This window comes from Serinus canaria, chromosome 1 (genome assembly GCF_022539315.1).
Source record: "Serinus canaria isolate serCan28SL12 chromosome 1, serCan2020, whole genome shotgun sequence".
NCBI classification, from domain to species: Eukaryota; Metazoa; Chordata; class Aves; order Passeriformes; family Fringillidae; genus Serinus; species Serinus canaria.
Window position 1 is genome coordinate 98,816,204 of NC_066313.1, and position 16,382 is coordinate 98,832,585.

General features: G+C 39.5%; 1 protein-coding gene across 1 annotated transcript in view; it reads left to right on the plus strand.

Moving 5' to 3' along the window:
• Positions 1 to 1,140: 1,140 nt before the first annotated feature.
• CDKL5 (cyclin dependent kinase like 5) overlaps positions 1,141 to 16,382 on the plus strand; it is a 131,145-nt gene continuing 115,903 nt past the window's right edge. The window contains exon 1 of the mRNA XM_050971211.1: positions 1,141 to 1,211. The gene's annotated coding sequence lies outside the window, so the exon portion shown is untranslated. The remainder of the gene's footprint in view (positions 1,212 to 16,382) is intronic.

Consider the following 16,382-nt stretch of genomic DNA (forward strand, 5'->3'; position numbering starts at 1 on the left):
AGTGCATCTCTGATCCAAACTAAAACACTTCAGTGCCCCAAGGCCCATGAAGCTGTCTGTGTGGAACAACAAATGAAAATGAGAAGCGTGATTTTTATGCACTGCAATGCCTTAAATTCTGCTATCTGTCTGTGCAGATCTTTCTAGGGTATATATTTGTAAAGAAGAAATATACTTTTGGTTGCAATACTCAACCATTGCTGGATTTTGGGGCATGTTATGTCCACTGGGCTTCATAACATTTTTCTAATTTAAATAACCACTGAAGCATACCAAGAAAATGGGAGTCGAGTTCAAGCATCCATAATTTGCAAAGCTACATTTTGCCGTGATGCATCTGATATGTCGGCTGGAAAGTGTCTTTTACTTTAAAACTCTTATTATGTGTGAGCAAAGCGAAAAGGTGAAAGCCTTACAGGCACCAGCCACAGATTCTGAAAGCCCAGATGAGATTTTTGTAAAAAAGGATGGAGAAATGCTTAAGGGCTGGAGGCGTTTTCACCGGAGATACTGAATTTTCGCATCCCTTTCTCTCCAGCCGCTCTCCTTCTCTCCACCCATCCAGCACAAGCGGCAGCAGCTCCTACGGCGCTTCTCCCACCTCCCCGCCCCGCAGCCGGGTGACAAACGGCTCTGCGCGGCGGAGGCGGGGACCAGTTTCCATGCCAAAAAAAGAAAAAATAAATGAAAAAAAATAAAAAGAGGAAGCCCATCCGTTCCGCGGAATCCCCCGCACGAGAAGCCCCCTGCCGCCTCCCTGTTAGCGAGGGACACATCCCTCACAGTCGTGCCCTGCTGCTGGGGGCTGGCCCCCGCCCCTCCACCTGCGGTGTTGTCCCCCCGTCCCTCATGACCGGGCCTGTCTCCGGGACCGCCCGGCGCGACCCTCGAGTCCGCGGCCTCAGCACCTCCCGCGCCCGCTGCGCGGCAGCTGCGCCTCAAGCCAACCGGCCCCGACCGGGGCGGTGCCGGGGGCGGGGATACTGATCCATGGCGAGCTGCTATTGGCCAAGATGGGCATAGGCGCGGCCTGGGACGCCTTAGTCCTCTGCTATTGGTGGGTGGAGACGTCAGTGCAGGTCGGGGGCGGGTCCTGCGGCCAGCGGGGTGGGCTGAGTGCGGAGGGCGGGGGAGCGCAGCGAGGGGGCGGCGGCGGCGGGCGGGGAAGCTCCAGCGGGCGCACCGAGAGCAGCGGCAGCGCCGGAGCGCAGGTAGGGGAGCCGCGCTGGGGGCTCGCCCCGTACCCCCCCGCCGCCCTCACCTGTCACCGCCTGGCTGCCGGGCTCTTGCTGCGGCGAGGCAGCCCCGTGCCTCACCCCCTTCCCTCGGCTCCCTGTCCGTCCCCTCTCCTCCTCAACCAGCCGCGATTCCCTGGTTACTGCCTGCCGCCCTCCTCCCATCCCGCCGGGGCCGGTCGGTGTCTGCGCCCGGCTCCGCTCCCAGCCCAGGTGCGCCCGAGGGGCCGGGAAGGGCCTGGGGGCGAGGCTGCGGTGCCCGGCAGGGTCCGGCGGGGCGCGGGGTCCGCGGCCGCCCCTCTCAGGAGGGGGCAGTGCCGGCGGGCGCGGCCCTCCCTCGGTCCCGCCGATGGTGCCGCGGGGTGCGGGGAGCGCCGCCCGTGGGATTCCGCCCGCGGGATTCCGCCCTTGTGCCTTGTCTTGCGCGAGCTCTCCCCGCTTCCTCCCTGATACCTTCTTCCGTCGCACTGGAAGCGCTTAGGGCTTTTTCTAAAAAAGATGCTCCTTGGGTTTTTATGATTTGGGGGAGGCACTGTTTCGCTGTTGGGTGGATTTGGGGTTTTTTGTGTGTGTGGTTTTGTGGGTTTTTTTTTGCTTTTGTTTTATTTTTTTTAATCAGTCACCCTGTTGCTGGGCTTCTGCACTGTCGGTGCCAGCTGTGCGAAAACGTACTAGTTGTTCCAAGGTAGGCAGGTGGTGATGGAGAGCATCAGAGGGGACAACACCCAGGAGAGAAGGCTGTTCCTCACCTCGCGCCGCTAGGAAGATGGGGGATGCCGGGATTCCCATCGCTGGGCTGTTCCTTGGTCTGCTCTCAGCTTTCATTTTTTATATTGGCGGGTGAGCAGGGAAACCTCGGTTGCTGCCCGTGGAGTATATGGAAGGCGAAAGGATTTGTTTCAAGCAGGGTTTTGTGTGTCTGCAGCAATGCCTTTTCTAGGGCTGGAGGAGCAAGAAGCTGAGCTCCTATTCCGTTCTCTCTATGAATGTGAGGGCTCTGCACGCTGTTGCTGATGCTGAACTACTCCAGCCTTGCTCGCAGAGATCCTCCTCCTGACTGCATCATGCAGTGCCGACCATGGCTGCGGCAGGTAGCTGTCTGAGGCAGCAACAGCCTGCAACTGCCATGGTGAAATTAGTAATGATTGTGCATATTCCTGGGTGCTGTGCCTCGGGCGAGGGAAGCTATTACCTGGCTTGTACTCAGTAGGCTTGTCAGGATGGTAATACATTAGTCACGGTCACATCTGGAAGAATCATTTATTACTAATACGTGTTTATCTAGTAAAGCTTTGCAAGGTCTCAAATAAGCTGTAAGAGAATGTACGGCAGAGGAGGGCTGGGAAAATCCATTGGCATACTGGTTAACACAGATTACAAGTGCCTCTGCAGTACTGCATGAGGGAAGTTTAAAATTGTCCTCTTAGTTTCTTTTGTTTTCCTCATGCCTCTCTGCTGTTTTTCAGAGAATTGTTAAGCACCACCAGCTCCCAGTTAATGAAAGATCAAGTTGTATGTGGCCAGCTGATACTGGCTCCTTGGCTAGTACAATCTACAAGTCCCACTTTATTTTACTATCTACGTGTACACTTAACTATTTAGTTCCCAGATGCGGTGTAAGTGTGTGAAAATTTAGCATTTCAGATTGTCTGTTGGGTTTGCCTAAAACAGTGTGATCATTAAGATTGCTCTTGTCTTAGCGTGTGTGCTTTTAACAGCAAAAATATCTGCAGTTGGTGAAAAAAAAGTAAGCTTTTTATAAAATATATGTGTTTGTAGTAGAAGCACGAAGTGCCATTTTTAATAGGTGGATTGAATAAGAAAAGTATTGGCCTTTTCTATTGTACAGACTTAAATACTACCTCTAGTTGTGTGGGTGTTCAAGATTTCTCTCATTTTACTCATCTAGCAATGGGAAAGAAAATCTCCCCCCTCTGTACTTCTGGCAAGATGTTGTTCAAGGAGAGATCTCTTGCCTCAAGAAGTCTCCGCATTGAATAACTCTCAGGAATATGGCCTTGTTTCCCAGTATTCACCTAAAACTGTAGTATTTAGATAATAGCATCAGAGTTGTGTCAAAATCTTAGTTGCCTTGATTTAGCTCCTTAGATTTTTCTAGCATGCAGAAGAACTGAATGGCACATTACAACTGGTGAAAGACCATATTTTATAGGAGCATGGAAAAAACTAAAGCTGTAGTAATCAAACCTTGCAAGGAGCAAATGCTATACTATGTTTTAGATATTTTAGAATTAACTCCAGTGGGTGTTGGACCTGCCATTACCTGCTGTTGAAAGCAATTATCTTTAAAAATACACAAGTAAAAAAATATTTGCATTAGGATAATTTTTTAACTTAATGTGGACAGTTTTAGTGAATCTGATATATAAGCCATGGTTAGTTTGTTAAAGTTGTTTTTTTAGCATTTTACATTGGAATTTTATGGAAGCTGAAACTTGATATTGTTTTGATTTCTTTTGTCTGACTTTAAAATGAGAGTAACAATAAACCTGTTTATGTAGCTGATGTGCCCTGGCTTAGTTTTCAAAACTTGCTGTTGAAACAAAGAAATTGAAGAGCTTTTTTAATGTTGTCGTAGATCCTATCAGTGTATTTTCATAATAATGTGGAAATAAATAGACTTGGAGATCTGAGTATTGAAATGCATACTCTAGCTGTATATTCCTAACAAAACCCTTGAGATGATAGATTTCATAAGCCTTCTTTACCAGTGAAGCAGCTACAGGGAAGTGTAAAAAACTGCATGATCAGTATGAAGACAGCCTCTTTATAAAATAGAGGTTTGGGCTAGTTTGGTGGAAACTGTTATTGGAGCACTGATCTAATTAATATCATGTTCCAGTATTTAAAGTGTGGCTACAAAGAAGATGGAGACCCCCTTTGGCAAGGAGGTGATGGGTACCAGTTATTCCTGGGGATATTCCAATGGGACATGAGAGGAAAATTTTTTCACAATAGAAGCAATCGGCTGAAGGAATAATCAGTCTTCCCAGGAAACTGTTGGTTTCCCCAACACTGGATACATGCAAGACGCACCTGGAGAGGGTCCTGGGCCATCTTGTCTAGATTGTGGCTTTTCCAGGAAAGGCTGGGCCAAATGATCCTTGGGGGTCCCTTCCAATCTGGTGTTCTGTGGACTGTAGTCCCAGGCTGGCCTTACACTAGCAGTGGCTCTTTCTGCTGTGTGGAGCAAGACCATGAGTGGGAGGAGAGCTAAGACTGGAAGTACAAGGTAGAATAACAGAACAATTTCTGTAAGCAGAAAACACCCTCTCTGTATATATTGAAAAGTCAGTTCAGTGCTGCTATAAAAATAACTATTTGTAATACTGACTATATATGGAAACTCTTGAGAACTGCTCACATGTAAGCACTGGCTTTCACTCTCTCTCAAACGTATACGAGCAGCAGGAATCTGGAAGAAAGGACCTAACCAACAGTTTTTCCTAGGTACTATTTAACTTCTGACTAGGATATGAGTTCTTATTTATGAAATCTTTTTTTGGTTATATGCTTATTGTGTGCAAAGCATCAACATGGGTCATGAAACAGTAATGAGAGAGACCTACCCTGGAAATGTGTTGACATGGAGGATAAATGTGTCATTGTGAACTGTGTGTTCATCATGTGAAAGGAACAAGAATGCCTTATATTTGTCATAATTTCTATTTGAGAATTTTAAAGAATTGTAGTATTACCCGTGAGCTAAAACTATAAACTCTAGATTATTAACTTGATTTTTACTTCAGAACTTTCTGATGTTATTTCTAACATGAGAATCATGAGTGTTTGTATATAATGAATAATAGACTCCATTTCCTGGTTCCAAATTCTGTATTTTAACTCTGATACTTTAGTATCTAGATTAAGAATTGTTTGTGAATAGTTATAACAGCTTTCTGCATCAGAAGCAGTAAGAATTAATTTTATAATATATATTAAAACAAACATTAAAACAGTATGTAAGTGGAGGAAATCACTGTTACAACATCAGCCCTATTGCTGAGTCTTTGCAGTTTCATAATGTTAAATGTGGATGAAAGAAAAATGTTATAGTTCTGAATGTTCACAAGACCAATGTATTCAGCTTTTAACTATTTTTTAAATTTAGAACATAGTAATATATTTCTTTGTCACTGTTAATGTAAGATATTTTAGCATGGCAGAAATAGTTGTGTTAAACATCTTGGCTAAGTCACAAAGAAAGAACAAAATAAATATAAAAGGTGCTGCATGTCTTAAACTGTGTTGCTATAGAAATATTGCATTTTTTTTCCCTCCCTTCTCTAAAGCAACTGTGAGAGTTTCATTGGAAATAGGTTAGCTTTAGAGAGCTTCCATGCCTGTTTCTTTTGGGCAAAGTAACTTTCAGAAATGAATGTATGGGCTCTCAAGTTATGTTCCTCTTCTCAGTCATGTGAAGTTTGAGATGTAAAATATGTTTACTGATGTGGAGAATATTTTTATATTCTATTGCTGTCTTTTAAAATGAGGAAAGTGCATGTGGAATAGCTATACTTATTATATGATGACTTTCTGTGATACTGAACTGTTAGATCCCCAGAAGTTTTTAATTCTAGCTTTATTGTAATTAGATTTATTTTCTAACATCACTTCAGCAGAGATGTTTATGTGTTCCAGCCTGGCTTCAAATTTGAATTCTTAATGCAGCCTCTTAGTGTTGGAATTGCCTACTAGTGTCTTGAAATGTAGTTATTTATTTGTAATAATAAGATAACTTAATTTAACACTGACACTTATTTGGAGATAAGAATATAATCTTATTGCAGTGATGTAGTTGGCACTTACAAGAAATACTTGCCTGGCAATATTATTAAAAAAAAAAAAAAAAAGGGGGGGGAGAGAAAAACCCAAAGTGTGAATCAGTTTTTAACTGAATCTTCAGTATGCCAGCCACATAGAGCTCCATTGTTTTGGTAAATTGTATCAGTGTCTCTGTTAATGTGTTCTTACAGATGACTGTACTACTACAGATGTTGATGGTAACACACTGCTGCATTCCTGAAGGAAGGGGAGAATGTGAATGCAGGGTTCAGTAGAATAAAATATTTATTCAACTATTAAGTATCAAAAAATCTTTCTTGGAGCTCAAGTATGAAACCAAAACTTTTTTCTATTCCTTTCTTCTCTTCATAATTAGGTGTCAGTGTGTAAAAGTCATTTTCTATCGTAGGAACTGTGCATTTCTTAGTGAATTTGGAGAAACAGCTTACACTTAATATGATTTCTGTGTAAAAGTATGTTTTAACTGACTTCATCATCACATTCAGAGAAGTTGGGATCCTAAAATTGATTTTTTGAAGTCCTTACTAAATTCATGATTCTATGGGATTGCTATCTGGTGTAGAAACATCCAGAGTTTTTCATTGTCTTTAGTTTGCTTTGAGTTAGTGCTTATGAGGTGAGCAACTCCTCAGCTGTGAAGTCCCACTTTATATGCAAAGTAAGTGAATGTACATCATTGAGGGCTTTTCAGTCTCATCACTTCCTGACTTTGAGAGGGTAGATTCTTCTGTTTGGCCTGTATGTGGTATTCTGGGTGATATTTTAACTTGTTAAACCAATCTGATTTCATGGCTGCAAAGTAACTGCCAGCTTTTTAAGCTTTGTACTAGCAAGTGGGACTTTGTACTTCTATATATTTGTTTTTAAAACACAGAATCTTTTGAATTAAACTTGATAGCATAGTAAATTTCTGTTTATAAGCTTTGTACTTGCTTCTCTATTTCCTAATCTTAAGAAGGTTATATTTATTTTTTGTGTATTTTTCATGTAATTCACTTCCCAAGTGCTCCCAGTGTTTGCCTCAGCATACCCCAGCACTGTGCTGGTGTAGAGCAGAAGGTCCAGTGTGCTCTGAGTGTTGGGGGCTCATGATGCTTGGTGGTGTATGCTGCTCTTCTCTCCTCTCTCTTCTCATCTGGACGCATTTCTAGGTGATGGTGAAGAGGATGGTGTTCTGGTGGGAGATCTGTAGTAGACAAACTTCAGAAGTCTGCTGGAAGGATTTGGGTATTACCTTCTGCTGGCTCTTACACTTACCAGGCACACTGAGATTTGTTGTATCTTGCATGTTGCAGCATATCATGTTAATTGCATGTTAATTTTCAGTGAATAAATGTAGTGTAGTTTGGTCATTCTGCTTCTTTCAGGATGGTGAGAGAGGGTTTTTTTTTTTTTGTTTGTTTGTTTTGTTTTAGGCATTGGTTGGTTTTGTGTTTGTTTTTGTAAGCTTCATTTACCTGGAATATTAATAGCAAAACCAAGGTGCATGGAAGGTGGGGGCATGTTGTAGTCAGCTCTTGTTAAAGCTCTTCTTGTCAGACCTATTACACTTGTTCTAAATTCCTGTTAACCTCTCGTGTTCAATAAAACTTTCCAGTAGCTAAAAACAAATTGCAGGAAAAGTTTCCTTTTCTATTTTCCATTTTGAACACTTGGCAGCATTTTGTTTATTCCCTGGAGTCACTTAAACCCTCTCTACAAATATTTGTGCACATGGTGAGTTCAGCCTGTGTTTGACTTTAGTTGCATTGCTTATAAAGGAGTGTATGCAGGATTAAGGCCCATCTGACTTTGTGACCCCTTTCAGAGGTAAAGAAATCTAAAAGTTGTCAATACATATAGCATCTTATATAGGATATGAAACTGGTTTTAACATATCTTAATTGATATTTCAAGTTGATGTTGTTCAAAATAGTTGGTAGGTATGCTGGAAGCTCTTCAGTGTCTCCTGTGTTGTATAAATATAAATGTAATGATAATGAGCAGGAGATGGGCATAGGTTTATAATACATTAAGACAAGTTTGCTTTTAATGTTATATACTATTTGAGATGAAAAATGGTTTGTCATGCTTATGGCTTGTTTATAGATAGTATTATTCATCCAAAAGTTAAAGTTGTTTATTAGTCAAAAACTAGGCAATTGTCAGAGCAGTGACAGTAGCTGTTACTAATTTTCAGTTGTGAACCTCGGAACGTACACTACCTTTAATTATAAACTTTTTTTATTGCAAGATGGGTGTTTACTGAAATGAGGCTGTATCTATTGATAAATATAGAATACTCCCTCTCCAACTTTCTACTGCTCTTTTTACTAGGATTGTGTGTAGGGTATTTTGAAGTGATAATTAACATCAGTGATGGAAAAGGGCCCTCAGGAGGTTTTCGAGGTAGACCTTCTGCTCAAAAGCAGTGTTTTCCTAGAAGTATGTTTATTCCTAAAATGTCAGTAGAAAGAGGTTGTGTAAAACTAAATTATTCTTCTTTTTCCAGGAAATTTTTGTGTATTTTTCATGTAATTCCCTACTCAGCTCATGGTAGTGACACTGTTGCAATATTTTCTTTTGAGCACTTGAAAAGAGAATTCTAACTAAAACAAAGCTAATGTCTTACACATAGTATGCTGTTATCTACCTTCACCTGTAAGCTTTTTCAAAAACCCAAAGAAAAAGAATCCCCCAACTTGCCTCACCTTAACTTATCCTTTTATGAAAACACCTACAAGAATCTGTGCTCGCTTCAGAAGTTTCATGCTTTTAAAACTTCAGTCTACCTTATGGACCTCTTCACACTTTCCTGATCCATCTGTTCATCTAGCACAGCTTCTTCTCTATCCCTTCACACAATCTTAGGCTGTTGAGATGCAAGACGCCTTTGCAGATCCTTTAATTGGTAGTAGTCTTTATTTTTACTTCTCTACTTCTTTTCGTATTTCTTGAAAAACAAAACATGCCCCCCCCCCGCCAAAGAAAAAAAAAAGAAAGAAAATGAACCTGAAAATAAAACCACCCCAAAAGCTCATGCTGTTTTTTCTCCTTTCATTGCTGGCATTATTATTACAAAGGATATTTCAAATTACATGCCATTATAATGTTTTTATGCAACCATTCTTTTTCTTCTAAGCTGTGAAATCTTGCTTGTGTACAGCTTGTGTTTAAAGGCAGTTATTTATGGGATGCAGTGGCTATACACTGAGATGTACAGTCAGGAATATGTTTATCTGGTAAGTCTACTGACTAAAGCTACTACTTTATGCTGTAGGGCCTATATAAAACAGAAACCTTGAAGTGGGGAGTGGCTAGTGCTGATGAAATGCTTTGTGGAACAGGTGGTACTTCAAAGTTTTATTTTAGTTTGAGGGAAGGTTGCTTATGCAATTGTTCCATCTGTCCATCCATCTGTCCATTAGCCTGTCCTCCCACCTGCCAGTAACTTCTGAACTGCTTGCCCAATTCCTAGTCAACTTTGGCAGAGGGGCCATGTTCTGCAGGCCTGTTGCATACATATTCAGGTCTGACAGAAACAGGCAGGTGGTTAGAGAAGAGATTGGGCAAGAAAAGGGGAGCCCCAGTCTGTGTCTGTGGCTGGCCTGTAATAATAACCACCATGACATTTGCTTCCTTCTGCTAGGCCAGTGTGCTTAGGGAAGGTCAGATGGAAAGTGGGAGAGCCATGATGCTGCTGCAGTAGGTTATTGCATGTGCATGATGGGAGGGAAGTTACAGGGGTGATAATTTGGGGGTGTTATTGTAGGTGGGAAGCAGGGATACTGTCATGGATGGTCATGGGACCCAGAGTTACTGTGGGAGACCTGTTTGATGGTCTAACCTAGGTTTTTAAAGAATTTCCTGTCTTTAAGGGATATGGGGAAAGAGCTGCTGGGCTTAGACCCATCCTCAAGAGCAAGGAGGAATAGGTGGCACAGAAAATATCATCTGATGTATGTGGGTAAGAGGTGGTGCATATCCTGTAAAGTCAGTGGCAGAAACATGAACTTGATGAAGGAAGAAGACTGTCAGCCAGCCAGGAGGAACTTCAAACGTAGAACCTCATATATGGCAATGAGGGGGATTAGAGAGAAAAGAGGTGCTGTAGTACAGCAAATCAAATTGAAATAATTGAAATATTTCTTGAAAAAAATTGGAGGGCTCAAATGGATTTTTTTCAGCTTAGGATTTAAAGAAATCTGTAGCTCAGCATAGCAAATATGTTGCTTGACTCTCTTTAAAATCTTTACTAAATAAAAACAGATTTCAGTATGAAGGTGACAGTGTGGGATGCCCACAATAATAGTAACAAAACAGTATTTTCAGAAGGTGAACTGTGACTCTGCTTTTCCCAAGCAAATAGCTATTCCTGTCATTTGGAGATCATTAAATCTGTTTCAGTAAATTCTATACACATTGATGTTTTAGTTGCCTAAAGCTCTGTGAGTGAACAACATTCATGCAAAAAAAAAAAAAAAAAAAAAGGTATGGCCTTCCATCTATTAACCTAGTTGTTTTTCAGTTGCTTCTGCTGACTCAATAATATTATGTGATGTAACTCACAGAAAAAAAAAATCAATGAATATTTCTAATTAAGGTATTTGAAAGTTAAAACTTAAGATTGTTTTAACTATTAAGGTTGGATGCTTGGAGATTTTTGTGGGTTTTTTTTTTCTTCTGAGTTAAATCACATCTGCGTATATAAATCAGTGTAAAATACAGTGATTAAAATTGTATTGCAAATAATGTGTACGGATGAGGGGACATAGGAAATTTGTATTAAGGTCAGAGTCTGCTTGCCTTTGATCATGCAAACTACTGAACAGCCCTGGGAGCCTTGGAGGCCAATCCTGTATTTTTCCATACCAGTAAAATGGGTGACCTTTTGTTTGACTGTTCCAGTTATAGTCACTTAAAATAACATTTGAGCTATTGTTGGCTATTTCACTGAGAATGGAAGGCAGATCAAGCTTGTTATCTTGCTGCTCTTCAAAGAAATTAACCAAGAGGAGGTATGCTGTCCTTAAAGAATTAGTCTATATAAAGCTTCAATGCTAGTGCGAAGAGATTCTTCAGTTTCTGAAAAAAGTAAATAAACTGTTTACATTAGCAAATTTACTTTCCCACTTAAAAATCAATGGGTAATTAAAAAAAAAAACCTAGTTCTTACACCTAGTTTTTCTTTTTAATAGCTCATTTTTTCAAAGAATTTTTTAATAACAGCAGTAACTTTCACTTTGTGACTATCAAAGTATTTTGGAATTTTTCTTGCTCACTTTCTGATATTTTAATGACATTTTAAATCTCTTTGTAACTTGTGAGGTGCAGAAATAATTACAACATATCAGTTCTCACCAAATGGCCCAAATTGCCAACTCCCATTCACTTCTTCAAATCTCCAAATTTGGGGAATAATTTCTAGTATTGGATATACAAGGTTGACAGTGCAGGGCATGGAAGTAACCTTTCAAATGCATGAATGCAATGCATGAAAATAACAATGCGTTTTTACGCATTACCTTTTACTCAAAGGTAAGGGCTTTATGATGGGACCCCAGCCTAATCTGTGCTTCTGGAAGTTGCTGTACAATGAATTACCTGACTACTGCCACTTTCTGCAACCTGTTGTGAATGTAGCTAATAGTTAGAAAGGAAAATATTGTATGTTTCCTACCCTTAAAGCTGGTTTTGCATACAATGCTGAGAATAGTGGAAGCTGTGTTGCAGTAGTGAAATGGAAGCAGGGATGAAAGTGAGACTATTCTGTTGAGCATATTTACAGATTTTTCATCTGCTGTGGAGCCATGACATTGAAAGAACCATGTGCTGGGTAATCTGGAAGACTGTGTGCACTATTCTGGGCCTTGTGATCGAGAAGGGCCTGGTACAAGGCTGTGGTGAGAAGTTGCCCCTGTGGATAAGGCTCCCACTGGCCTGGATTGTTCCTGCTGGAGGTGGAGCACCGGGTGAGCTGTACTGCTCAAGTATGGCATTATACTGTGGATAGCAGTCCTTGTGCTGTGTTGCTAATGTTAGATAGGATACGTTGTGCTAAAGATTTAAATTGGGGAGCTGCAGATTCAGTTTGATGGTTAAAGTGTGGGATTTGACAGTTCAGTATGTAGCATATATATTTTTGCAATGTTAATTTACATTTTTTTAAATCATGTCATGGCTCATTCAGATCTCTTGGGATGAAAAGCCAGTCTACCTGTGAAGCTGAAATAATTGGATCTTATTTGAGGTGCAATGATAGCTGAAGATTAAAATGGACCTCTAGGATGAATTACATTTGTGTGATGCATGGTAAATTTTTTCCTAACTTCCTTTTCCTTCTCTAATAGACGTTGCCATTTTATTGAGGAACTGCAGGACAGATTAAATTACATATGGCTGACTGTGGTGGTGAAGTTCTCTGCTGTAAATCAGAAATCATTCTGAACGTGATGTGAATTGCATAATGTCTGCAAAAAGCCTGGTAGTTACACCGAACAGACTTTTGGCATTGTACCACAGCAGAAGTGACATCATAGTATGCTTTAACCTGAAGTTTGAATCTGGAAGGAAAATAATGAAAGCTGAGATCTTTTTCAATGTTTGATAACCCTGCTTTTGTCCAGTTACATGTTGCAAGCAAAAGCACAAGGTTATTACTGCAGTGTGGTGTGTGCTCACATTTAGGTTCTATAGGGCTACTGGTAAAACAGTAAATGGTGCTGAGCACCTAAATATCTGTCAGCTAGATAATGTCCTGTGATGTGTGCTTTATGATTGAATTAATGAGTACAAAAATCTACAAAATACACCATTAATGCTCTTCAGTTTCATTATCAATCAAGCTATTTAATTGTTTCTTACAAAAATCAGATTATTTTAAATTACAGAATGCCTTAATGGAATATTTAAGTAACAAATAATACCATGCTAAGAGCTTATTTTCTCCTGATAGTTTTTTGTTTTTTGCTTGGTTTTTGTTGTTATTGTTTTTTAAAAACACATCCAGAGTACATGAGCTGAAGAGAAATTGTCCAAAAGGTGTATGGATTACTGGAACATGAAGAAGTGCTCAAGAAAGTAATGGAATATGTACATACTGAAATACTTCAATTTGATAAGTCTTTTTCCATCTTCTCTGATTAAATGAAGACAAGTAGACATTCTCTTTTAAATATTGGTCCTTAACAATACAGAATAAAGTAATGGATGTCGTGTTTATCACTTTTATTATAACTCAAGATGCTTTCTAACAATTCCATCTGAGGAAAACAATATTGCCATTTAATTAGAAACAAAACCAAAGGAAGAAGAGAAACAGCTCAAAGGACTCTTAAAAAAAAAGAGAGATGAAAGCAGGGGTTGATCAATTGCACTGCAGTGCCTAAGAGAAATAATGTAATGATTTTGAAGGAGAGACATATAAAATAAGTTTTCAAATTGATTTTAAGTTAATATGTCAGGAGTGGGGGGGGGGCAGAAAACTGCATGTGCCAGTGCTAGCTATCCATGGTACAGGTGTGACTAGAGTGCTAAAAAAAGGTGGAATATAAGATAGCAACTCGACTCAATTCCAGGTGAGTAAGTTCTAGGGTGCAGTCGTTGACTAAGGCTTACTTTGGTTCATTACAATGTTCCTAAAATACTGTGAACCTAGCATACCTGAATTGAACTCTAAGCATTGTTAAACATACATCCTTATGACCCTTCTCTTTCACAACAGAAGAATTACATGAAAACAGGAATTTGTCCTTTGGTAGTAAAAACCAGATTTAAAGTGTTGAGTAAATAAGAATTACTTACCTGCATTTGTTCTATGATGAAAAATGTGTATTTTCTGTCACGTTTTTGAGAGTCCTTGTTTCCAAACTAGTACTCTAAGCTTTTTCTTTCAAAGTCTTCTGGAATTGTGGGATAGAATACACTGCCCCTGTGCCTTCAAGGAGTTCAGGAAATAAGGAATTGTATACCATGGTATAAATGACTGACCAATTGTTCAAAGTTATTAAGGGGTGTAAATAAAATATATTAAATTTGCAAAGAGTGGGAAAAAATAAAAATCTGTGCTGTATAAGGAGTTGTGCTGAGCATGACCTAAAAATAAACTTTGGTTTCCATGAATGGGCTTATTTTATTGCCTTGTTTTGCATGTGTCCCTTTAAGAGATTCTTGAAAGGTGGAGAAACACAAACTGGAGCAAACCTTGAGAAAACAGAAATCTGTAGCATGCTTATGCTTCTTGATATAAACTGTGAACATTCTGGGCTGTATCTGAAGTTGTTATGTGGTTTTCACCTTTGTTGCTTGGCTCTGATCAGGGTGGCACCTTTTGTCTTTTATTCCCCACTGTTCATATTTTTGCTGTTGCTTATACAATTCTAAGGTTAAAAAGTGGTCAGTATTTTCTTTGGCACTTATTTTTAATGGTTCTTTTAGTTAAGCAGTATAATAATCAAGCAGTCCTTTTGCAAAATAAACAACATCATTTTCACTAATTATCTGGTAATGCTATTAACTGTCTCTCTCTTGTAAGTGTTTCTTGCAGCAGAGGCATGGCTTAATGGAATCAGAGCTGAAGGATGTGAGCAGCAGTAGTTTTTCTCTATTCTACTTGTTTCAGAAGGTTGAGGTTAAGTGGAAATGAGTTTTGCTGGTGTCTATACTGAGAAGACATTTTAGATAGATTTTGCAGCTTTGTCAGTGGCATAAGATGGGATGTTCTGAGCACTCCTCCATGTCCCTGCTCTGATTTCTGTACACAGGAAGTTGTTTGGAACTCCTTAATTTTCTCCTTTTTGATAGTTGAGTTCTTGGTTCAGCATTTAAGAATACTGAATAGAAACCAAACCTAAAAATTCTCCCTAAGGTTGTAGACTGCTTTTAAGATGGAATACTGAGGTATGCTGAGCTCTTTTATTCAGTGATAATTGTCATTTCTCCCTAAAGTTCCAGTAATGTCCTTCACTGTTTTGTCCATTTGTATTAAAGAAATTAAAGCTATTCAACTGCATAATGCATTTTTTCTTCTAACTGGGACACAAAACCCCACTATGATTTCAATATTTTTCTCTTGAAGACTAAAGGCTGGTAGTAATTAAGCCATAATTACATAAACTTTACATTCCTAGCTTTGCAGTTCAGTTGTACTTATGTAAAATAAAGAAAATAAAAAGCAAAGCAATAATTGATGAATGAGGTGATAGGATGTGGAAGTACCAAGAGGGGAAGCATTGAAGCATTTCTTTTGGGACTGGGGGAGGAGGGGGAAGTGTGTTGCTGTAGTACATCTATAAACATGTTTAAAAATACTGTAATGCAGAAACAGCAGGCTAACTTGCTTTTTCAATAGTGGGAAATACACCTTTAATGAGATCTGCTCTTCCACTCTGTTTTGCAGACAGCCTGATCTCTGTAGTTTTTGGGTTTACCAGCGTGGATTATTCTGCTTGATAGGCTTCTACGGTTCTGAAATTCTGGGGGGGAACTTCTGCAAATGTTGAAGGAGCTTAGAGAGAGGAAGGAAAAAAAATTATGGTTGGAAAAAACTCGTGGTGAAATACCAAGATCTGTGCTTCTGTGGTTGTTTTACCATTTAAGAGATTCATGGTTAAATGCCAGGTGTGTGCTATATCAAATAGAAAAAAGTCTATCTGCACTTCATTTATGTTCATTCTCACTAGAGGAAAACAAAAGTGTAAACTCAGTTCAGTCAATTTCTGTTTCTCTGAAGTTTCAAGCCCTGTATAACCCTGATGTAAAGCCTACCTCTTCTTAATTTTTTCCTTAAACAGCATTACATTCTTATAAATAGTCCACTTGTATGATAGAGAAATACTGTGCATATGGTTTGTAAATGTAAGATGATATTAAGAGAATGCTTTTGTATGCCACATGGGGTTTTAATCTTTTTGGTTTTTTCTTTCTCTGACTAGTTTTTATTCCTCAAATAGGGTTTTGAAGCTCTTTAGTTGAAGTATTAAGAAAGCATCTTTTGAAATTTATAGTGGACTATGTCTTATCAATTGAACAAAAGAAAATAAAAAAAGGACTGAAACAAATTAGCTAATTGTCTTCTATTCCAGCTGATGTTCTAACACTTACCTTTCGATATTTGCAATACACAATCACATTTTGAATACTAAAAAAACTCTAGCCTTGGTATTTTCATTGAAAGATGTGCCTGTGGTAGCTTATCTATAATGGTGACAATAATAAAATAAAATCCTGAACTAGAACTATTGCCCAAAGTCTTATTTCCTGTCAAATATCCCAGAAAACATAGAACGATGCAAGGTGTTCCAAATTAACTGAAGATGCTGACACTCAAGTGCTTGTTTCAGA